This window comes from Triticum dicoccoides, chromosome 2B (genome assembly GCF_002162155.2).
Source record: "Triticum dicoccoides isolate Atlit2015 ecotype Zavitan chromosome 2B, WEW_v2.0, whole genome shotgun sequence".
Lineage (NCBI taxonomy): Eukaryota > Viridiplantae > Streptophyta > Magnoliopsida > Poales > Poaceae > Triticum > Triticum dicoccoides.
Window position 1 is genome coordinate 412,624,770 of NC_041383.1, and position 26,123 is coordinate 412,650,892.

Here is a 26,123-nt window from a genome sequence, read left to right on the forward strand (position 1 = left end):
GCGGCTGAGGTATGCGCGGGGTCGGGCCCTGCCGACGTAGAACACAAGCAAATAGGAGGGGAAAATGCAAATTCTAGGGAATTCAAAAGCAAATATTACAAGCCATAGATTGTTTCACAACACCGAACACAAGTTTAAATGCCTCCACGAGGCATGGTGCATGTCGCATGAATTAAAACAGGACAGAAGCCGCGAAGGGATCACTTTCTAGTGGCGCCGCCACCTGTGGTGGAGTCACGCTGGGCGGCTCCACCTCCTGAGGCCGCGGAGTCGGCGGCATCGTGCCCGAGCAAGGTGCTGAAGGCGCGGAACCTCCCCAGCAAAGCCTTGGCTCAGACTTTCACGGCCTCAGCAGCAGCAGTGGCAAGGTCGCCGCTCACAGGCTCCAGCAGGCTGTCGAGGTCGACGTTGGGGTCACGAAGGTAGACGTGGCTGAGGACACGCGTCAGCGCTGCAAAAGACAGGGCACGCGCCTCGGCCTCGGCCGTGGGACCAAGGCCGTCCGCAACATCTTCAAGTGCGCGGACCAGGAAGGGAAGCAGCTCGGCAGGGCCGTCCTCTGCGCCAGCCAACGACTTCTCCAAGCCGCCCTCATAAAGCGTCTTCAGCGCGGCGTGAGCTTTCTCCTCCAGCTTGGCGAAGGCCACTCGATCCTCGGCCAGGACCTTTGGCTTGCCGTCTAGCTCGGCCCTCTTCACCTTCAGCGCCTGCTCCAGCGTCTCCAACCGGCCGCGATGGTCGTCAAGCTCGGTGTCCCGGTCCCTGACGGCAGCTTCCCGAGCCTTCATCTCCTCCTCCTTCTGTTTGCGGCCGCGGACCTCCTTCATGAGCTCGTCACGTAGGCCTTGAAGCTCGTCCTCCAGCACCTTGCAGCGGCCCAGGGCATCCACAGCGTCACCCAAAGCAGCGTTGCGAGCGGCTTGGCCTGGGAGGCGGCCTGCTTCTCCTCATCAAAGGCAGACACGGCCTGGCTCAGTGCCGCTCGGACGGAGGCAGCGGAGCGGGCCCAGCCAGAGGCTAGCTCCAAATGCCCAGCCATTAGGCGGGGGGTCCACGCTCCAAAGATCCTCCCGCAACCGGCTCAGTTCGTTGGCAGCCTGGTCCAGGACGGCGGAGGAGTCGGAAGAGACGGGAGCCGGTGGAATAGGCGGAGAGGACGTCAGCGTGATCACGGCTTGGGAGGAAGGAACCCCCTGGGCCTTGGCCACCCCGGCGACAGCATCGAGCGCAGGCACCTCCAGAGTCAGCGGGGACACGGGGGCTGACTCCTCGCCGGAGCGTCCCTGCTTGCCTCGCGAAGATGATCGGGCAGGGGAGGCGTGAGCCTCGCCGCCTCCTTTCCCCGCAGATGAAGGCGCTACCCCGGCAGATGAACTCGCCCCAAGCAGGGTCACCGAGGACCCTTTCAACCATTTTGCTGCAGGCGCCGACCTGGCCAAAAGGATGCAGACGTCAAGCCTTGGCGACAGAAACAAAGCAAAACACGAATCGAGCACTTACTGGTCATCGTTCGAGGACTCAAGCAGCCTCCGGCCAAACTTGAAGCCCGAGAGCCTACAGCTTGGGTCAGCCTTGGGAGGCCCGGAAGTAGAAGGCACGTCAGGAGGGCCGGAGCTAGCCTCAGACCGCCCCGGGACCAGATCAGGCCCTGGGAGAACTAGCCCCGTCCTGCCTTTCCTCGGGACCAAGGGAGAGTCCTCCCCGCCTCGCCTGGCGCCAGCCTGATCGTCGTCCGGCATGGAGCGGAGGGCACGGGACCTGCTCCGAGAAAAAGGACTCCCCCGACTCCTCGTCGGTCGCCTTAGAGTCAGGCTCTTCTTCCTCCTCCTCTTCTTCCTCCTCACTCCCGCTGGAGTCGTCGGAGGACACGTTCACCATCGCCAACGCTGCCAGATCCGCGGGAGCTTCTGCAGGCACCAGCCCCTCGCCATTGAAGGTGGGCATGGCGCTCACCACCTGTTCCCAGTCGTCGCGAAGGAATAGGGGGACAGGAGCGCCCTCCGGGCTCGCCACGTCTCCCAACCAAGGAGTGGAGAGCCGCGGCCAGATCTTCGTCGGCCAGGGCCTCAGAGCTCAGGAGGAGGGCGGCATCTGCTTCCCCAAGCCTCCACAGTGGGAGTGAGTGCTCACGGAGTGGAGCCACCCGGTGCTCCAGGAACTCCCTCAGGAGCGTAGCCCCGGTCAGCTTCGCCGCCCCCAAGTTGCCTGGCCTCAGATCTGCATTCATCCTCTTCAGCACCACCTTCGCGCGGGGGCCGACAAGCTCCGCGCGGGACCACGCGTCAACGGCCTTGGGCGGCCCCGTAGGCAGCACCAGTCGAGGGTGGATGCGCCCAACATCCACCATGACCCACTTGCTCCGGAAGCCGTCGATCCTCTTCCCGGGCTTCGAGATGGCATTGGAGTTGGAGTATGCGATAAAGCTCGCACATGCGGTAATGTGGTCACCAGAAACTCGGAGGGAGAAGTAATGACGCAGCAAGGCCACTGAGGGCTTTACCCCAACGTGAGCCTCACAATAGTAGGCGAAAATCGCCAGGAGAAGAACAAAGTTGGGGTGGAGGTGCAGAGCTTGCAAGTTGTATTGGCCAAGAACAGCGAGGAAGAACTCGGAAAAGGGAGGCACCGGACTGGCGATGATGGCGCTCACAAAGAGCGGGTAGAAGGTGCTTCCCTTGCCTTCAGGCTGGGCGGAGCCGGCCTTGAGCACAGTCGCCCCCTCGTTGCCCTGTGCCACCGTTATCAGGCGCGTGAGGGCGAGATTCTTCTCCGACACATTCGGGGGATCCAGAGCCGGCGAGTACCAGGCCTCGGCCGGGGACTTGCGAGGCACCATGGCTGGCCGGATGGGAAGGATTGAGACAGATCTGGAGGATTTTGGGAGCAAGAAGGAGCTGAGCAAGAAAGGGGATCTGGAGCAAGGCGAATGAGAACGGAGCAAATAAGTCTGGCCCAGGCACCTGTTTTGTCAGATGGACGGTTGCCGAGGCGTCATGGGGAAGCGGGGACGCCCACGTCCAATCAATCGCCACGCGGTGCCCAAGGCCGCAGGCTATTGGGGCCCGTGGCGCTTCGCACTTGCCCCTTCGCTTCTCTGCTAAGCCAAGTCGGGGCGTGCCTTGGGCCCGGGGGCTACTGTCGGTGTTCCAGGAACGAGGGTCCCCAGACTTGACTGCCTGCGGCCTACGGTGTGGCTCAAGCGAAGGCCCAGTGCAGCCCAGCTTCATCAGCTCAAGCTCAAGACCCTCGCGAGGGGCCAAGCCTCGCAGGGCGGATGAGAGGAAGCTTCCTCAGGAGCAGCCTCATCAGGCAGGCTCGCGAGGAGGCGGAGAGATCAAGGCAGGGCACCTCGCGAGGAGCCCGTGACGCAAGCCATGACGACCGAGACCAGGCGGGCGCCAGGCAGGCGCTGGCCTATGCAGTGTCATTGTTTCCCCTTTGGTGCAAAGGGGGCAAGCACAGGCCAAGGCATCAGGCAAAGGTTACCGTTTCGGTGCAACAAGACCAAGACCAGCAAAGCGACAGGATGGAAATCATCATGGAGCCCAGGACGGCGTCACCGCCAGAGTTTTTGGCAGTCGAAGACCAACTTTAGTCAGGATAAGTGTACTAGATGTTCCCCTTCAAAATGGCCAATTGTTGGCGCCCTTCCCTCTCATGATTTGGGAAGAGGCCCAGGGCCTCCCTCTATAAATAGGACTAGCCACCACAGTAGAGAGGGGGGGATGGATCGATCAGAGAGGATCCAGATTGCGCATAGACTAGAGAGAGGCGACTGAACTCACCCAAGCAGTTCATGGCACCAGCTCAAGAATAGCCCCTCGCGAGGCTGTTCTCCCTTTGTATTGTTCATCATCAGCCCCTGAGGCAATCCACCACACCACACACTGGAGTATTGTATTACACCACAATGGTGGCCTGAACCAGTATAAACCTCGTGTCCCTTGTGTGTTCTTCTCCCTAGCCTAGATTCCTTGCGAGCCTTCGAGACGCGAGTTTGTAGGGGAAAGATCTTCGTGCGCACCCCAGAGTTCGAACCTCAAGGGTTTGCCGGAACCCGAAATCCGACAGCAAGCGCACCAAAGCGCGCTGAGGACGACGCCAAGGCCTCGGACGTCGGCGTTAATGATTTAGGAGACGGTGGGGTAGCGAAGGGTGCGCTGAGGTGCAGCCAGCCGTGGGAGGCGGAAGCAGGCGGCCCCGCTGGCGCTGGTTTGGTTTTGGCAGCTGGAGAAAGACAGGACTGAAGAGACACGACAGACTGTAAAAGCAGCAGGAGTACTTAACAACCTTAACTGAAACCAGCAAGGACACTTAACAACCATAGCTGAAAGCAGTATGAGTACTTATACAGGTTCAAACGTGCAAAGCACGCCTTGAAAAGTTCTCTTTGTCTACAGTTAGCAAGGGTGAGGCCACCAAGCCCCAGGACAAGGCCAGGCGCCACCCCGCGCATCCACAACCTTCTGAAAGTGGCTTCATCTCGCAGTGCAGTCAATAAACAGGATATTTGCTTTGGAGCCATGGAAAAGCATGAGCATAACCTTCCCTCCTATTCTCCAAGATGGACGGGCCTTCATTATTTGAGACCACCCATGAATAATTATCTTTTCACCTCCAAGGGGAGTGGAGTAGGTCGACATAAACATCATGTTGTGACCAAGCAAAAGTCTGACCCGACCATGGTCAGGCATCTGTATAGGAACAATAGAACTGGGCTGTTTCAGTTTCAAGGAGATCACATCTATAAAACTGTGTATAAGCAAGAGTTTATGAACAACATATATAACAGAAAACAGCTCGTACCAAAAGTTTCTCGACATAGTTGGACCTGTTCAACGTGTGCAGCAGTGGCACACATATCCCACGTGGTCTTCCACCATTGAAACGCCCCACAAGGACCTCAAGATGATCAATAAAGTGTAGGAACATGTGGATGTCATCCCAGTCAACTTTAGTGCCATCAGTAACAGTCAAGTTCTTATAGAATAACAAACGAGTGGCGTGCTTAACTTTGAAATAACCTACACATGCCACCAATTGTAAGAAATATTAGTTAGAAGTAGCATCTTCGTGAGAGAAGGGAATCACAAATTGTTACTACTTCTAAAGTTAAATTGTGATTAGTTAGACAAAATAGGTGGATTAAAGAAGTAACCGAGGCAACAAGCAAGAACCAGATACAAAACTAACATGGATGAACAACTGGAATGACATCGGGGGTGGAAGATCACAGTGAAGATGAGACTAGGTTCTGCTATTTCCAACAACATTCGTGCACCAACTTTCAGTCTGTAACACTCAAGAAAGTTTATCCAAGTTCGGCTATAAAAAAGCAGCGATCTTCTTGGTTCATGAACCCAACTCGGAACTTATATCCATGGCTTGTCTTTAGTGTGACCATTAAACTGGTGTATTCAGTTATGGCAAGGCTGACCATCTTGAGTACATGTGTTCTGGCAGAGCAAGGAATGCACTACAGGAAAAATAATATGAGAACACAATGTATTCGATGTCCAAATCTAGAAATAATTTCCTCCTTCGTGTTAGTGTTGACCATGGTACTAGTACCTTTTATCCAAATATACCAATCCAAATTTCCAAATTAGTCAACAGCATGTTCAAAAAACCCCACCCTCCCGGATAGAAAAGAGAATTCTAGGAACATACTGTGAGTGTTTTAAAATCCTGTGTTAGGATTAGAAGGAACAAGTGTGGCATCTCGCCGAGGGCGCAGAAACCTGTAGGGTCCTCGTACTTTGGGCACTGCAAATGAAACACACTAGATTCAGTAGGAAGAAAAATGCATCAACGACGGCGGCTGCCATCCCAGGAAACCTGGTTCTCCATGGGACTTGGATTTATTGGGGATGGATAAAGAATTCATACCTAGTTCCCCATGAGAAAACTGTATGCAATTGCCGAGAGGGGGTTTTCTCTGAACAAGCAGACAGGGGAGAAGGGGATTCATGCCCAGTGAGAGAGGGGGTTTTATCTGAACAAGCAGACAAGGGAGAAGGGGATTCAGGCCCGGTGAAATATTGCTGCTTCGTCCGTCCAGCTTACTGCTAAAGCTGGAAAGGTGGTTTTTTTGTGATTTAATGGCTCATTGGGCATTACTGTGGCGCTACGACCGGGGTGAGTCTACCGTGCAGTTGTGAACTCTAATTTGGTGCATGGCACACGGACCCCGTTGCCGGATGCCCCACATATCAGCGAAAGGAAGTAGAAAGGCAGGAGTAACTAGTTACACATAAATATATTTTTGGCGGAGAGATACTCCCTCTGTAAAGAAATATAAAAATCTTTTATATCACAATGTTATACATAAGAAAAATCAAGTGGAATATATATAACATAATATGGGGGTTCAACTGAGAATATAATACTCAGACAGGCTCACAGTTCTGGACTTTGGGCCACAGGCCGGTGGGCCTTCATGTTTGGGGGCCCATGTGTTCTACCTCAGCGCATTTCATATTGCAAGTGATTGGTACGGTGCTGGTTTTAGATGATGTCGCAAGGCGAATACAGAAAATTGAATAAAGCATGGCAGCTGTTAGAATGAAATTGAACGACAGTTCCTAACCAACAATCAAAGTTGCAATTCTATCAATGATATCCTACGTGATAAATAATACTGTCGTACTACTTATACACATAGGACACTTGTTTCACCATGCCATATTATTACATCAAAATCTCTCAGAGGATAGATCAGTTCGGTAGTTGTGTGCTGCTACTAAAGAATTTCAAAGTTGATTTGGACTAGCTCTCCCTGCCGAGAAAGTTCGATTTCGACATCACCCCCTACCGCAAGATTTGATTTAGATTTGAACCTTGACCATCCTTTAGCATCAATCATCATGCGACCATCCTTTGTACTTACGGTATAGTGAGCAGGTTCATTCACACCAAGGTTGGGCATGGTAAGAGAAACTTGGCCACGGTCGTCCAGATTGTTGAACGACTCCCTCGTTGCTCTAGGAATTCTCTGTTTGCAAACAAGAAGACATACACAAACAGTTACATCAACATAGTGAATCATGTGAAACAACATGGAAAGAAAAAAGAACAAAGCACTTGGGCGGCTAGTGTTTACCAAGAAGGTGGAGATGTCGGTTTTTGTAAGGACTTTAGTATATGCAGTGCGAACTGCAGCCCAGTCTGTTGCCGGTGCAACTGCTAGTTCCATTGCCGTTGCACAGGCTGGAGCAGATGCAAGCACAACTTCAAGTGTTGGTGCAGGTGCCGGAGCTGTTGCTGGTGCCTGTGCCCGTGTGACTGGTAGTGTTGTTGCTGCTGCCGGAGATGGTGCTCCTTGTGGAGCTGGTGCCGGTGTCGGAGTTGGTGCCGGTGTCGATGCCCGATCCTCCGATAGATCAGCACGATCCGCTGACGCGATTGGCGCCCAATCCTCAGGTGGATTAGACTGAGCTGCTGCCGCTGTCAATGCTAGAGCAAGTGTCGTCGGAGAAGGTGCCGGTGCTCGATCTGTTGCTGAAGGTGGTACCAATGTCTGAGACAGCAGTGATCGTCTCTGGTCTGCTATGATCAGCTTTCTAACTTGACTAGGCTCCGTGACCTTGATCCAGTCTTTTTTTCATTTCTTTTAAATGCGAGAAGAACTAATTGTGGCGTGTTTGTTAAACCAAAGTGCAGTTCATCATAGGGCTTTAGATTGTACTCAGACAACAGACTGATCCAATTGTGTCTAGTAATATAAGTGATGGACAGTGCCTTCATTACTGACACGACATATGAAGTGAGACCTGCAAAAATAACCATCTTGGAGCAAACCAAAAGGTTTATTCTGTGATGAATGTCACATGGCAAAACCTGCATCGTAAAATTGTAGCAAAAGTAAGAAAATATTACATTAAATCAATAAGATTTAGACAGTAAATCAATAAGATTTACTTGATGTGTCACGAGTGAATCCTTACCAGGAAATCACTATGTTCAAGTTCTAAACAGAAGATTGATCATCCAATTACGCATGGCATGCAGGCCCCCCACTTACTCCCACAAGCAGGACAGTCCAAAGGTCATGATAAATCGTATGGACCGAACATCCATGGGATTGGAAATCCTGGTGGGTGCGATAAACCCTGCAATGCATACATATATTGGAGTGTAACCATAATTGATAAACCGTCCTCACAAAAAAGATGATCTGGATACTTCAAAATATACAGACTGAATTGAGTGGACAGACATTAACATAGACTATTCTCAGGACTCACCACACAACAAAAGCAGCAATACTAAACAATACAGTGTTCACACACACAAATCAAGTACTAAACAATAGTACTTACTACAGACAAGCAAAGTTGCACTAACTAAACTCTGCAGCCTATTTATTGTGACCGACCTACGGGATGAACCCCGCATAGCTGAATAGGCCATGGATTTCGTGAGAGAAGTCTACCAGCACCATCATCATCTCGTCAACCTTGGAGAACCTAACAGAGTGGTCTTTCCACTCATAAACATGATGATGAAGATAGTCCGCATCAGATTTGTCAGGAAGCTTTACAAGAACCACACCCTTCATAATCGAAGGCACAACTAGGAAATAGTAGTGGTGAAGTACACCCTCGAGAACACACCTGACAACGATCCTACAGGAAAACACTAGTTCAGGACACGTGGAGACAAGGACACATCAGCTGGATAGTTTAGCAGTAGAATTCATCCTCTGGTCTTCCAGTTCACGCGGCATGACTTTGAGAACTTCATCTCCACCGTGGACCTGGTTCTAATTCAAACAGAAACCAAATATTTTATTACTACCTCCTTCAGAACTATAAGATGATTTTGGATATTTTGCTCCATATAAGACTACATATACACATAGAAATGAGTGAACAAAGACACTAGAACATGTCTTCAAAGGCATGAGAGCAGAGGGATTACTTGCAATATCCATAACACAAGTTACTGAGGCTAATATACTCTCTTCAAAGGTAGCATTGATGTTCATAAAGTAGTTGAAAGTAATCTATAAGAAATCAGTGTCAACCTCTCGCATGTTTTGGTCAAAATAGGAATTTAGAACCATCATTTGTCACACAAAACTCAAGATAGGCAAATAACGTGAGGTAAAAAGTGGTAGATGGGATAAATAGATCATGGAACAAATAAATTGCAGGAAGGTATGTTTGTATTTTTTTTGGTTTAATAGATCTGAAAATAAATGCAAAGGAAAATAGATCGCAAAGGCAAATATGATGAAAAGAGACCCGAGGGCCGTAGGTTTCACTAGTGGCTTCTCTCGAGAAAAGTAGCAAACGGTGGGAAAACAATTACTGTTGGGCAATTGATAGAACTTCAAATAATCATGACGATATCCAGGCAATGATCGTTATATAGGCATCACGTCCAAGATTAGTAGACCGACTCCTGCCTGCATCTACTACTATTACTCCACACATCGACCACTATCCAACATGCATCTAGTGTATTAAGTTCATGGAGAAACAGAGTAATGCAATAAGAACGATGACATGATGTAGACAAGATCTATTTATCTATTTATTTAGATATAGACCCCATCTTGTTATCCTTAGTAGCAACGATACATACGTGTCGGTTCCCTTTCTGTCACTGGGATCAAGCACCATAAGATCGAACCCACTACAAAGCACCTCTTCCCATTGCAAGATAAATAGATCAAGTTGGCCAAACAAAACCCAAATATCAGAGAAGAAATACAAGGCTATAAGCAATCATGCATATAAGAGATCAAAGAAGACTCAAATAACTTTCATGGATAAAAACATAGATCTGATCATAAACTCAAAGTTCATTGGATCCCAACAAACACACCGCAAAAAGGCTTACATCATATGGATCTCCAAGAGACCATTGTATTGATAATCGAGAGAGAGAGAGAGAGAGGAAGCCATCTAGCTACTAACTACAGACCGGTAGGTCTACAAAGAACTACTCACGCATCATCGGAGAGGCATGGAGGTGGTGAACCCCTCCGTGATGGTGTCTAGATTGGATCTGGTAGTTCTAGACTCTGCGGCGACTGGAATTGATTTTCGTCGACCCCCCTAGGTTTTCTGGAATATTGGGGTATTTATAGAGCAAAGAGGTGGTTCAGGGGGCACCCGAGGTGGGCACAACCCACCAGGGCGCGCTTGGGCCTCCTGGCATGCCCTGGTGGGTGTTGCTCCCCTCGGGGCACCCCCAGATGCTTCCCTGGCCCACTAGATGTCTTCTGCCCCAAAAAAATCCACAAAAAGTTACGCTGCATTTGGTCTCCGTTTGGTATTGATTTCCTGCGATGTAAAAAACATGCAGAAAACAACAACTGACACTATGCACTATGTCAATAGGTTAGTACCAAAAAATGATATAAAATGACTATAAAATGATTGTAAAACATCCAAGAATGATAATATAATAGGATGGAACAATCAAAAATTATAGATACGTTGGAGACGTATTAGCATCCCCAAGCTTAATTCCTGCTCGTCCTCAAGTAGGTAAATCATAAAAACAAAATTTTTGATGTGGAATGTTGCCTAACATGTTCATCACATTTCTTTTCTTTATAGCATGGACATTTGGACTTTTATATGATTCAAAGCAATAGTCTAGTTTTGACATGAAGACTTTAATACTCAAGCATACCAACAAGCATACATGTCTCTCAAAATATCAACACTAAAGCAAATTATCGCTAGCCCATTATGCTCAATCATTGATCCATTCATGAAACACACTCAAATATTAGCTACACCCAATGCTCAAATAGGATCATAGTGCCCCTTAGTTGGTGCTTTATAAGAGAAGATGGAGACTCAAATTCAAAATAAAAATTGTATAAGTAAAAGAAAGGCCCTTCGCTGAGGGAAGTAGGGATTTGTAGAGGTGCTAGAGCTCAAAGCTTAAATTGAGAGATAAAAATATTTTTGAGATGCATACTTTTCCCACCAACGAAAATGACTTAGAGATCTCAATACTTTCCATGCTAGATACATCATAGGCGGTTCCCAAAAAGAAAAATAAAGTGTGTTCCTTTTTCCACCATTACTTTCACTTTCCATGGCTAACCGTATCCACGGGTGCCCACCATAGCAACACTTTCCAAGGAATTTATTATTTGAAAACATAAAGTAAATTCATTTTTCATATCGGGACTGAGAATCCCTAATACCTTTGTCGTACTCTCGTGCAATAGCAAGTGAATAAACACCCATAGTTAGAATAACACATCTAGCATGGAAAATATTAGTCACCCTTCACCTCCTCGCGAGCGGTAGAGAACACAAAAGAGAAATTTATTTTGAAAATTTGAGATGGCACATGCAAATTTGCTTAGAACGGCACCGAAATACCTGAAAGTGCGTTATGTCGACTAGAGGGGGGTGAATAGGCGATTTTTATGAATTCTTCACTGAGGAATTTCAGGGTGAGGAAATTCCTAAACGAAGAACTACTTGCTGCGGAATAAGTACTCATGTATAAGCATAACAGAGCAACAACATAGTCATCATGATGAAATGAAAGACAAACATAGAGTATAGAAAGCGTAAACACAGGATAAGGAGGATGAAGACAAAACAGACTAAAGAAATAGGATTGAGGAATTAGAGAAAGTCTTCAGTCCAAGTCTTCAAACAGTAATGATCAAGTTCATCAAGACACAAATGAGGAAATGAAAGGGTTGAGGAAATAGAACCAGTTGGCTTGGTGAAGATAATGATTTGGTAGACCAGTTCCAACTACTTTGACAATTGTATGTCTGGTTGGAGCGGCTAAGTATGTAAACTCGAGGACACACAGTCCCGGACACACAGTCCTCACCGTATTCTCCTTGAGCTAAGATCACACAGACCTCGCCCAACAGTAGTGGTAAGTCTTCACAGGTGACTTCCAAACCTTCACAGACTTGGTCACTCGGCAATCCACAATTACTCTTGGATGCTCAGACCATGACGCCTAACCATCTGGAGGATACACAGTCCTCAAGGTAACAAGCGTCGGTTCCACACAGGAACAATCTCTTCAGTGATGCTCAATCACTTCGGGTTTTGTAGGTTTGGGTTTGGGATTTGGGTTTTCCTCACTTGATGATTTTCACTCAAAGTCCTCGGAGGATGGGATGCTCTCAAATGACAAGTGTCAGTTTCTCTCTGAGCAGCCAACCAACTAGTGGTTGTAGGGGGCGGCTATTTATAGCCTAGGGAGCAGCCCGACTTGATAAGACATAGATGCCCTTGGCAGATATGACCGTTAGGTGGTAGGATATTTTGGAACAACTGGCGCGCGACTCAACAACGGTCGAATATTTGAGGTTTGAATTCCTCAAGGCAGGTGTAGGCTTTTGAGTTGAGCATCACTTGGAAATTAGTTTCCTTGGTATTACCTCGACCCCCTTTAACAGTACAGTGTTTTCTATGACTCAAGAAAGAGAAAATGAAACTACGAAAACAAAAGTCTTCACGCTTCAGATTCCTCGCATGAATATCGAAGTCTTCAAGGTCACACCGATTTCTTCACTTTCAAAGTCTTCAGGAGAACCAAAGTCTTCAGCCGAAGACATTCATTTTTAGGGGTCGACTTTCACTGTTAATATCAAACTCCTCATTGACTTATAGAGCCTGTGTACACTCACAAACATATTAGTCCCTTAACCTATAAGTCTTCAATACACCAAAACCACTAAGGGGCACTAGATGCACTTACAATCTCCCCCTTTTTGGTGATTGATGACAATATAGGTTAAGTTTTCGACGGGGATAAACATATGTATTGAAAGTACTCAATATTGAGGAATTTGATTGCAAGATATAGAAGAACTCCCCCTGAAGATGTGCATAGTGAGGAATTTGTTTTTGAAGCAATGCACATTTGAAGAGTAGAATCATGGAGATCTCCCCCTATATCTTGTAATTCATACACACATTTAACATATGAAATGAAGAATTTGAAATGCATGATGAAATATGGTGACTGATGTAATTCAACATGCGTGCATAACAATAATGAGGGAATATCATGTAGAAAAACAGAGCATAAGTATCAGGTCACCATCGGACTTAAGTTTACAACTCAATCAACAAGAGCTTCAGAAGAGCGAGAGTTGCAACTTAACAAAAAACACCCATATATATAGACTCGCTTGAAGACTAACTCAAATTTCTCTCCGTGTGTCATCAAATGACCAAAAGGGACAAAAGTGAGGACTAACGCCCCTGAAGAATTTCTTCACGAAGTCGATGGAGGAGCGTCAGCATTGTTGGGGTCGTTTGTTGGAGTAGGGCCTGCCACAGTGTCGTCCAGATCTTCATTGTCATCGGTATCGCGGGATGAAGAATATGAGATGGGCACAAAAGGAGGAACTTCAACTTTCTTGAATTTCTTCGGTGGAGGCTTAGACCAGCCGAAGTCCTGCTTGAAACCCATCTGCTTGAGATCTTCATCACCGTAAAGGTGAGACAGTATAGCCCAGGTGCGATCAAATACTTCATTAAGGTAGTAATGGTTCTTATTCACTAAATTATATGTGGCAGTCATGATGTGAAGAATTGAACCAAACTAACGTTTTACCCATTTGTGATTGCAATCCACCTTTTGATGAAGACTGAGGAGAAGCTCATGATCAGTCATCACCCTTGGAGTTGTTGCCTGAGGACTTTGCTTGGATGCATTGGCGGCAGAGTCATGAGTAGCAGAGTCATCATTGGTGGAGTATGAAGCAGCTTTGCGAAACTGTCCATCCAATGGTCGAATGCCCTCATCAATAATAGCAGCGGCCTTGCCCTTTTCATCAGCTGAGGAAAATGTCCATTTGAGGACTTCAATTGGGGGCAAGTAGCTGCCATGGTTGAGTGTATCAGCTTTGTAGTTGAGTGAAGACCTTGATATGAGGAATCTCATAACCCAGGGAGCATAAGGCTTCAACTCAAAGGGGGACATTGCAACGCTTGCCAAAGTCCTCATGAAGAAATCATGATAGTTCACGGGAATACCATGCATGATGTTGAAAAGCAGATTCTTCATGATGCTAGCGACTTCTTCATCATTCAAGTCGTGGCCTTTGATTGGACTCAATGTCTTCGTCAGAATGTGATAGACTATCCTTGGAACATATTGCAATTCCTTCACAAGGAATTTTGTCCTTGAGGCTTGTCCAGGCTTCACCGGCTTCATCAGCACTTGCATGAAATGATCTGACAGCTCAATTTCAGAGTAGATGAGACATGCACCTTCTAGGGGAGGACTGGCAGGCATGGCACGAAGCAATTCAGTGGCCGGTGCCTTATAGTGTGTGGTCTCTGTCATCCAGTCCAACACCCATGAGTTCACATCTTCAGCATTGCCGGTGATGTGCAGCGTCGCATAGAATTGAAGAATGAGTTCTTCATTCCAATCGCAAATGTCAATGCAGAAATTGAGCAGGCCAGCATCATGAATGGCAGCAAGGACTGACGTGAAGAAAGACAGTGATTCCATATCCATGTGAGAAATATGCTCATGGTCGAAGACTTTATCCTTGTTGGATAGCACCGAAGAATAGAAATTAGCTTGACTCCAGAAGCGCTTCCTCCTTAGACAAGCAGAATCATAGGGATTGTAATCGGTGAAGAATACATGCTCATTGAAGAAGGCATCAGCCTTGAACTTTGGAGTTTTGGAGAATGAATTCTTTGGCTGTGGCTGAGGAGTGTCAATGATTTGAAGAATAACTTCTAGAATGTCAATTTCTGGAGCCGCAGGCTAAGGAATATCAGCTTCTGCTTCAGTAGCAGCCTGGGCCTCCTTTTTTCTTCAGCAACATTTTCATCAGCACTAGTGGCTGGAATTTCTTCATGAATGGAAGGGGCAATGTGTATTTCTTCAGAGCCCATCTGAACTTCTGTTGGTGCTGGGGACTGAGGAATTTACTACAGTGGTGTGAACAGAGGAGAGTTGGGGTGTTGACTATCCCAAAAATCATCATTCATCACTGGAGTGGTGCAACCAATGTCCATATCCTCATCCACTTCCATTTCTTCAATACCGGCTTCTTCAGCAGTAAACTGAGGCGTTGGCGATGATACTTGAGGAGTTGAAGAGAAAGTCTCAACTTCAATTTCTTCATCCATCTGCTCTGTGGAAGCAGCAGAGGGATCTTCTTCAGCAGATTCTTTAGGAATATGATATTCTTCACTATAAGGAACAAGTTCCTTTGATGGCATGCTTGCTCGAGGAACATCATCAATGGGATTGTCCATTGAACTTGTCAAAATCTTCGCCTTCTTGGGGGCCGAAGATTTCTAGGCAGCCGATGCTTTCCTCTTTTTTAGAGCAGCTCGCTCCGCAGCTTTGGTTTTCTTCACTTCCAGAGTAGAAGGAAGAATTGGGCTTGGTGTTGGTGCAAGCGGAGCAGTGGGATTAGGATCAATTTCTTCAGGCCCAACTGATGCAGTTGGCCTGTCTTGAGCAATTTCTTCAGGTGCAGCAACAGAGTCTTGAGCTGGCCTGGCAGATTCTTTAGGCACAACACTAGTGGTTGCCCTCGCAGTTTCTTCAGAGGCTGGAATTTCTTCAGCAGCCCTGGTGCTTGCAGTTTCATCAGCAGCCTGATTTTCATCAGCGGTGCTGGCAATTCCTTCGGTGGCTTGTGCAGATGCTTCAGCCGGAATGACTTTAATGTGCACAGGAGCAGCAACACTTGAAGTGAATTTCTTCATCAGCTTGATGAATCTGACCTTGGCACCCTGCCATTCAGCCTTGTAGGCGTCAAATTCATCGCTGAGCTTTTTGATATCAGCTTGTAGTGCAATGAGCTGCTCAGGCGAAAGACTGAGGACATTGTCCTTTAGATAGCGCTGCTTCTTGTACTGCGCTTTCTTAGCCACTCTGGCTTGGTCATACTTCCATTTTTCTTCAGCAATGAATGCCGTCACCATGTGACTTTGTCCAGGAGTGAGGCCCAACTCTAGCATTGGAGCATTTGGATCTTTGTGCCAAAGATCGATGAAATCGAGGATCTTCTTCTGATCTAGTAGAAGGGGCACAACACTCCCTTTGGCTCTAGCGGCCTGCTGCTGTCTGTCCTTGATAATATTAGCTAATTCATCATCATCAGCCTCATCATCAGATGGAGTTTGAAAGACCACCTACTTCTTGTAAGGACTTGGTCTAGTGCCTCGTCCAGCAGTGCCCTTGGTCTTCAGCAGAGTGGGACCGGTTGATGAAGGCTGAGATGAAGAACTTGCTGAAGCTCCTGAGGCAATTGATATGCTAGTGGTCCTTTGGCACATGGCGAGATGCACGAGTGCTGAGGACTTTGCCAGAGGAGCTGGGGGTTTTGAAACCCAAGGAATTTGTGCAACTTGAGGAATTGGGGCAGCTTGAGGAATTTGCCTTGGTGGCACTGAGGAGATTGGCCGTGAGGGCATTGAAGAAGAACTTGGCCGTGAGGGCATTGCTGAGGAAGGTGGTTTATTGGCTGGCTTCTTTGGCATAGCCTTCTTGCTTGAAGAAGCCTCAGCAGCGGCAGCGGCAGCAGCAGAATCCTCATTAAATTTCTTCACTGCTTCTTTGGCCTGCTTGGCCAACTTAACTTGCCGCCTGGCCCATTCATTAGCATAATCCTCACCATGTTTAAGGCTTGTTGGATCAGCTCTTTGGCCAGGTGCCAGAGGAGGTCTTGAGCATGGAGGGTTAAGAGCGAATTTCTTCATGTATTTGGGAGTGACATATGTGTACTGTCGGATATCGGGTTCCGGCAAAACCCTTAAGGTTCGAACTCTAGGGTGCGCACGAAGATCTTCTCCCTACCGATCCACACTCCAAAACCTCGCCGCGGATCTAAGCTACACGATGAACAACACAAGGGACGCAAGGTTTATACTGGTTCGGGCCACCGTTGTGGTGTAATACCCTAATCCAGTGTGTGGTGTGGTGGATTGCCTCTGGGGCTGATGATGAACAGTACAGAGGAAGAACAACCTCGCGAGGAGTGTTCTTGAGCTGGTGCGGTGTTCTACCAGGGATGGATTTGATCCGTCTCTAGATGAGATTCCTTCTACTGTGGTGGCTAGCCCTATATATAGAGGCCCTGCTCCTCTTCCCAAATATTGAGCAGGAAGGGAGCCAACAACGGCCATTTTGAAGGGGGGCAGCTAGTACAAGCTATCCTGACTAAAGGTGGTCTTCAACTGCCAAAGGCACTGGTGATGGCGCCGTCTTGGGCTCCACGGTTATCTCCGCCCTGCCGTCCTGCTGGTCTTGGTCTTGTTGCACCAATATGGAAACCTTTGCCTGATGCTTCGGTACTCCGCGACTGCGCTTGCCCCCTTTGCACCAAAGAGGAAACGAGGACACTGTGCAGGCTGGTGCCCGCCTGGCGCCCTCCTGGTCTCGATCGTCATGGCTTGCGTCACGAGCACCTCGCGAGGTACTCCTTGCCTTGATGTCTCCGCCTCCTCGCGAGCCTGCCTAGTGAGGCCGCCCCTGAGGAAGCCTTGTGTCGTCCGCCACGTGAGGCTTGGCCCCTCGCGAGGGTCTTGAACTTGGGTTGATGAAGACGGGCTGTAATGGGCCACTGCTTGAGCCACGCCGCAGGCCGCAGGCAGGCAAGTCTGGGGACCCCCATTCCCAGAACGCCGACAGTAGCCCCCGGGCCCAAGGCGCGCTCAGACTTGGCTTAGCAGCGATGCTAAAGGGCAAGTGCGGAGCGTCGTGGGCCCCAACAGCCGATGCTAAAGGGCAAGTGCGGAGCGCCGTGGGCCCCAACAGCCCGCGGCCTTGCTCGCCGCGTGGCGGTTGATTGGACGTGGGCGTCTCCGCTTCCCCATGCTGCCTCGGCAACTGCCCCACTGACAAAAAGGCTGCCCTGGGTTAGGCTTACCTTCATTGCTCTCATTCGCCTTGCTCCAGATCCCCTTGCTTACTCTTGCTCTCTTGCCTCCGAAATCTCCAGATCCGCCCCATTCTTCCTCCTCCAGCGAGCGATGGCGCCTCGCAAGGCCATGGCCAAGGCTCCACCAGCTTGGTACTCGCCGGCTCTGGATCCCGCCAACATGACGGAGAAGAATATCGCCTTTACGTGCCTGATGACGGCGGCACAAGGCAGGGAGATGGGGGAGACTGTACTCTGAGCCGGCTCCGCCGAGCCAGAGGCCAAGGAGAGCACCTTTTACCCCTTCTTCATGAGCACTGTCATCGTCGGCTTGATGCCTCCCTTCTCTGAGTTCTTCTACGCTGTCCTCCGCCATTACAGGTTACAGGCCCTTCATCTCCATCCCAACTCCGTTCTCCTTCTATCGATTTTCGCCTACTACTGTGAGGCGCACGTTGGGGTGATGCCTTCCGTGGCCTTGCTGCGCCACTTCTTCTCCCTCCGAATCTCCGGCAGACATACTTCGGTGTGCGCTGGCTTTGTCGCATACTCCAAGGCCAACGTGGTCTTGAAGACCGGGAAGAGGGTCGATGGCTTTCGGAGCAAGTGGGTCATGCTAGATGCCGGATGCATCCACTCTCGGTTGGTGTTGCCCACGGAGCAGCCTCAGGCTGATGAGGCGTGGTCCCGTACGAAGCTTGACGACCGACGGGCGAATTTGGTGCTGGAGAAGATGAACGCCGACCTGAGGCCGGGCAACATGAAGGCGGCGAAGCTGACCGGGGCCATGCTCCTGAGGGAGTTCCTGGCGCAGCGAGTGGGTCCGCTTTAGGCGCACTCGCGCCCGTTGTGGAGGCTTGGAGGTGCGGGCAATGATCTCCGCCTAAACTCGGAGGCCCTGGCTGACAAGGATCTGGCTGCAGCTCTCCGCTTTCTGGTTGGAGAGGACATAGAAGGCCTGGAGGGCGCTCCTGTCCCCTTGTTCCTCTGCGACAACTAGCAATAGGTGGTGGACACCATGCCCACCTTCTATGGGAGCGATCTGGTGCCGGAGGTGCCTCCTGAGGGCCAGGAGGTGGCGGCGCCAGTGGAATTGTCTTCTGATGATTCTCGCGGAGGAGGGGAGGAAGCTGAAGAAGAAGAGGAGCACGACTCGGAGGCGACCACTGAGGGGGCAGGGGAGACTTCCCCTTGGCGCAGGGCCAACATCCTCTGCACTCTGCCAGACAACGACGAGGCCGTCACCAGGCGAGGGGGAGAGGACCCGCTTGTGATTCCGAAGAAGGACAGGTCAGGGCTGATCTCCCGAGGGGCTGCTCCGGTCCAGGCACTGCTCGAAGCTAGCTCCAGCCCCTCTGGTGCACCCTCTTCTGCCTCTGGACCTCTTGAGGCTGCGCCCCCGCCCAAGAGGCTCACGGGCTTTAAGCTCGGCAGGAGGCCGCCAGAACACGCCGCGATTGACCAGTAAGTACTCAAACTCCGCTTTGCTCCTGTTTTTGCTCTCGGGGCTTGACGTCCTCCATCATCTGGTTCTGCTGCCGCCTGCGAAGAAGCTGAAGGGGGACATGGTGGCTCCGCTTGGGCAGGCTCATCTGTTGTGGCCACGCCTTCGTCTGTGGGAAGGGGAGGCAGTTGAACTCGCACCTCCCCTGCTCGGTCGTCCTCGCGAGGCCAGGAGGAGCGCCTTGGCGGGGTGCCAACCCCCATGGCCCCACTAACTTTGGAGGTGCCGGCTGATGACCCGCAAGTATACGGGATAGTTGTAGCCTCTTTCGATAAGTAAGAGTGTCGAACCCAACGAGGAGCTAAAGGTAGAACAAATACTCTCTCAAGTCCTATCGGCCACTGATACGACTCTACGCACGCTTGACGTTCGCTTTACCTAGAACAAGTATGAAACTAGAAGTACTTTGTAGGTGTGACAGGATAGGTTTGCAAGATAATAAAGAACACATAAACATAAACTAGGGGCTGTTTAGATAAAGATGCAATAAAGTAAATATAGCGAGTGTGGAAAAGTGGTGGTAGGAGTTGTGGAATTGTCCCTAAGCAATTGACTATGTTACTAGACCGGTAATCACTATTGCAATTCTATTTAAGGGAGAGGCATAAGCTAACATACTTTCTCTACTTGGATCATATGCACTTATGATTGGAACTCTAGAAAGCATCCGCAACTACTAAAGATTCATTAAGGTAAAACCCAACCATAGCATTAAAGTATCAAGTCCCCTTTATCCCATACGCAACAATCCCCTTACTCGGGTTTGTGTTTCGGTCACTCACGCAACCCACTATAAGCGAATCATGAACGCATTGCAACACCCTATAGCGGGAATCCCTCACGCTTGCGCGACACGGAGGGCACCATAGGACAGTACCAATAATAAAACATGCAACTCAAACCAATCATAGCAATTCATCAATCACCGATAGGACAATAGAAATCTACTCAGACATCATAGGATGGCAACACATCATTGGATAATAATATGAAGCATAAAGCACCATGTTCAAGTAGAGGGTACAGCGGGTTGAGGGAGAGTGGACCGCTAAATATAGATGGGGGAAGGTGATGGAGATGTTGGTGAAGATGGCGGAGGTGTTGGTGAAGATCGCGGTGATGATGATGGCCCCCGGCGGTGTTCCGGCGCCACCGGAAGCAAGGGGGAGAGAGCCCCCCTTCTTCTTCTTCTTCTTCTTCCTTGACCTCCTCCCTAGATGGGAGAAGGGTTTCCCCTCTGGTCCTTGGCTCCCATGGCGTGGGAGGCGCGAGAGCCCTTCCGAGATTGGATCTATCTCTCCGTTTCTGCGTTCTCAGATTCCGCCCCTTCACCGTTTCTTTTATATCCGGAGATCCGTAACTCCGATTGGGGTGAATCTTTCTCCCAGATCTTTCTCATAAAATTAGCATTCTTGCGGCAAAAGAAGAGCGTCAACCGCCTTACGGGGGCCCCAGGAGAGTCCAGGGCGCGCCTGCCTCCCTGGGGCACGCCCCCTATCTCCTGGCCCAGTCGGGCACCGTCTCGGGTTGATTTTACTTCCCAAAAATCATAAATATTCCAAAATAAATCTCCGTCCATTTTTATCCCGTTTGGACTCCGTTCGATATGGGTTTTCTGTGAAACATAAAACATGCAACAAACAGGAACTGGCACTGCGCATTGGATCAATATGTTAGTCCCAAAAATAGTATAAAAAATTGCCAAAAGTATATGAAAGTTGAAGAATATTGGCATGGAACAATAAAAAATTATAGATACGACGGAGATGTATCAGCATCCCCAAGCTTAATTCCTGCTCGTCCTCGAGTAGGTAAATGATAAAAAAGATAATTTTTGATGTGGAATGCTACCTAGCATAATCTTGATCATATGTCTAATCATGGCATGAATATTAAGACACGAGTGATTCAAAGAAATAGTCTATCATTTGACATAAAAAACAATAATACTTCGAGCATACCAATAAAACAATCATGTCTTTTCAAAACAACATGGCCAAAGCAAGCTTATCCCTACAAAATCATATAGTTTGGCCATGCTTCATTTTCGTCACACAAAATGCTCCCATCATGCACAACCCGATGACAAGCCGAGCAATTGGTTAATACTTTTTAACGCGCTTCAGCTTTTTCAACCCTCACGCAATACATGAGCGCAAGCCATGGATATAGCACTATAGGTGGAATAGAATATAATGATGGAGGTTATGTGGAGAAGACAAAAAGGGAGAAAGTCTCACATCGACGCGGCTAATAAACGGGCTATGGAGATGCCCATCAATTGATGTCAATGCGAGGAGTAGGGATTGCCATGCAACGGATGCACTAAGAGCTATAAGTGTATGAAAGCTCAAACTGAAAACTAAGTGGGTGTGCATCCAACTTACTTTCTCATGAAGACCTAGGGCATTTGAGGAAGCCCATCATTGGAATATACAAGCCAAGTTCTATAAGGAAAATTCCCACTAGTATATGAAAGTGACAACATAGGAGACAATCTATTTGAAGAACATGGTGCTACTTTGAAGCACAAGTGTGGAAAAAGGATAGTAACATTGCCCCTTTTTTCTTTTTCTTTTTTTATTTTCTTTTCTTTTTTCGGTGGGCTTCTTTGGCCCACTTTTTTATTTAGGCTTCTTTGGCCTTTCCTTTTTTTTCTTTTTTTTCATGGGGCAATGTTCTATAATGATCATCATCACACTTTTATTTACTTACAACTCAATATTACAACTCGATACTGGAACAAAGATATGACTCTATATGAATGCTTTCGGCGGTGTACCGGGATGTGCAATGATCTAGCGTAGCAATTACATAAAAAAATGGACAAGCCATGAAAACATCATGCTAGCTATCTTACGATCATGCAAAGCAATATGACAATAAATGTTCAAGTCATGTATATGATGATGATGGAAGTTGCATGGCAATATATCTCGGAATGGCTATGGAAATGCCATGATAGGTAGGTATGGTGGCTGTTTTGAGGAAGATATAAGGAGGCTTATGTGTGATAGAGCGTATCATATCACGGGGTTTGGATGCATCGGCGAAGTTTGCACCGACTCTCGAGGTGAGAAAAGGGAAATGCACGGTACTGAAGAGGCTAGCAATGATGGAAAGGTAAAAGTGCATATAATCCATGGACTCACATTAGTCATAAAGAACTCATATACTTATTGCAAAAGTTTATTAGCCCTCGAAGCAAAGTACTACTACGCATGCCCCTAGGGGGATAGATTGGTAGGAAAAGACCATCGCTCGGCCCCGACCGCCACTCATAAGGAAGACAATAAAAGAAGCACCCCATGCTTCAAATTTGTCACACAACGGTTACCATACGTGCATTCTACGTGACATGAAAACCTCAACACAAGTGTCTCTACAATCCACAACCACCCACTAGCATGAATCTAATATCACCATCTTTATATCGCAACACTATTGCAAGGAATCAAACATATCATATTCAGCGATCTACAAGTTTATGTAGGATTTTATGACTAACCATGTGATTGACCAATTCCTTTCATCTCTCTAAATAGATATAAGTGAAGCAAGAGAGTTTAATTATTTCTACAAAAGATATGCCCACGCTCTAACAAATATAAGTGAAGCAAAAGAGCATTCTACAAATGGCGGTTTTCTATGTGAAGAGAAACAGGCAATCCAAACTTCAAATGATATAAGTGAAGCACATGAAGCATTCTATAAAGCCATACTCAAAAGATTTAAGTGAAGTGCAGTGAGCATTCTATAAATCAACCAAGGACTATCTCATACCAGCATGGTGCATAAAAGAAAAGTGAAAACTAAATGCAAAAGATGCTCCAAGACTTGCACATAATGCATGAATGAAACGAATTCGAAAGCATACCGATACTTGTTGAAGAAAGAGGGGATGCCTTCCGGGGCATCCCCAAGATTAGACGCTTGAGTCTCCTTGAATATTTACTTGGGGTGCCTCTGGCATCCCCAATCTTGAGCTCTTGCCTCTCTTCCTTTTCCTCATATCGAGACATCCTCGATTAGACACTACATCCACACAAAACTTCAACAGAAACTTGGTAAGATCCGTTAGTATAATAAAGCAAATCACCACTCTAAGTACTGTTGCAAACCAACTCATATTTTGTTTTTGCATTGTGTCAACTGTACTATAGCTTTTCCATGGCTTAATTCACTGATATAAATTGATAGATTCATCAAAACAAGCAAACTATGCATCAAAAACAGAATCTATCAAAAACAGAACAGTCTGTAGCAATCTGAACATCCACCATACTTCTGGTAACCCAAAACTTCTACCAAAGTTAGGAAAAATAAACAAGTTGTATAGAAAGACATTACAGAAGGAATAAGAACTAATTGACGTTCCAGTTAAAAATGTAAAATCGAGCACTACAGCCAAAGTTTCTGTCCTGCACCGTACAAACCAACAAGCATTGTAAACATCCTAAAGGCAAACCTTAGCACATTATTTTTATAATACAATGGAATTGTACAAGGAGATAATTATTTTTGATAAAAAGTTTCTGTAATCAAGATTCACAAAGTTTCCGTGAGCATGAACAAAGTTCAAGGAGCTCTCCCACTTCAACAATGTTTATCTCTCTCACTTTCACTTTTCATTTCGAAAAGTTTTTAGGTTCCCCTCTTTTGTGTTTTTAAACTATAAAAAAGAACTCAACAGAAATAAATGACTCTCTAAAACTTCCGGGTTGTCTCCCTGGCAGCGCTTTCTTTAAAGCCACTAAGCTAGGCATATAGTGCTCAAGTAATGAATCCACCCGGATCCCAAGGATATCAAAGCCAATTTTAATTAACAATGATTTGTAATTTAGTAGTGAGCAGAAAGTAACATATATCATGCAACAACAAAGTCTAACTCTCTTCCTATGCATCGGCATGTCATAAGAGAACAATTCATGCACACCAAGTAAAGGCCAATGCATAGCATAAGCAGTTTCTTGCAATTCTATCGTGTTGGAAACATAAAGAGGCGGAGATGTAGTAACTCTCTCATAATAATTGCAAGTAGGAGCAGCAAGCACATGCATATTATATCTATCAAAATCATCATGTGCAATGGTAAAAGGCAACCCATCAATATAATCCTTAATAAGCACAAACTTCTCCGATATAGTGTAGTTTGGAGAATTCAAAAAGATAATAGGACTATCATGTGTGGGTGTAATAGCAAAAAATTTATGTTTAACATAAGGAACTATAGCAAGTTCATCTCCATAAGCATAATTCATATTGGCATCTTGGCCACAAGCATAGCAAGCATCATCAAAAAGGGATATTTCAAACAAATTCAAGGGATCATAGCAATCATCATAGCAATCATCCTTCGGTAAGCACGAAGGGGAATTAAACAATGTATGAGTTGAAGAGCTACTCTCATTAGAAGGTGGGCACGGGTGATCAATCCTCTCTTCCTCCTTTTGTTCTTCGCTCTCCTCATCATCTTTTTCATCCAATGAGCTCACAGTTTCAGAAATCTCTTCTTCCATAGCTTCCTGCAAAATATTAGTCTCTTCTTGGACAGCGAAGAAGTCCTCAATATATGGTTTAACATATGCATTAGAAGCATAATTATCATAACAATATTGAAATATGGCAAAATTTTCAGATTTGTAAAGAGTAGCATCATACTTTTCAATCAAAGAGGCAATCTCATAAGCACCTTTAAAAGCAACAAATTCTTCAATTTTTTGAACATCATAGTAATTGTAAACACCCTTCGCATACAAAGATATGATTCCATGATCACTAAACAAGCATTGATAGGGTAGGTGTTTCTTAGGGTCTTCAGAACAACAAGTAAACTCATATATTTCACATAAATTCCAAGCATAGCATTGCAAACGTTGAATTTGATCCCATAATAGTTTCCCTTTTCAGATATACGGTGTCGCACAAAACAAGCATGCTCATCTAAAGATTTGCCCTCAACTAAACTAGTGGAGGTTTCAGCACGAGCACAAAGGGATCGAAGATGATCCAAGTAAAAAGCTTCAGGAGTGTGATAGATTTTGAGTGGTTCTTCAACCACTGGTTCAGTAGGTACAACTATTTTTTTTTGGTATTTTGCGTTTCCTACCCATAGCTAAAGATAGAAAACAACTAAGAACAGCAAATAAAAATTACTTAGTGGTAAAGCAAACAAGCACACACGAGAATATTCACCCCATGCTATGACTCCCCAGCAACGGCGCCAGAAAAAGGTCTTGATGACCCACAAGTATACGGGATAGTTGTAGCCTCTTTCGATTAGTAAGAGTGTCGAACCCAATAAGGAGCTAAAGGTAGAACAAATACTCTCTCAAGTCCTATCAGCCACTGATACGACTCTACGCACACTTGACGTTCGCTTTACCTAGAACAAGTATGAAACTAGAAGTACTTTGTAGGTGTGATAGGATAGGTTTGCAAGATAATAAAGAACACGTAAACATAAACTAGGGGCTGTTTAGATAAAGATGCAATAAAGTAAATATAGCGAGTGTGGAAAAGTGGTGGTAGGAGTTGTGGAATTGTCCCTAAGCAATTGACTATGTTACTAGACCGGTAATCACTATTGCAATTCTATTTGAGGGAGAGGCATAAGCTAACATACTTTCTCTACTTGGATCATATGCACTTATGATTGGAACTCTAGAAAGCATCCGCAACTACTAAAGATTCATTAAGGTAAAACCCAACCATACCATTAAAGTATCAAGTCCCCTTTATCCCATACGCAACAATCCCCTTACT

At 47.0% G+C, this 26,123-nt stretch overlaps 1 pseudogene; it reads right to left on the reverse strand.

Annotated features, from left to right (window-relative positions):
- Positions 1 to 200: 200 nt before the first annotated feature.
- Positions 201 to 26,123, reverse strand: part of LOC119360920 — a 99,300-nt pseudogene continuing 73,377 nt past the window's right edge.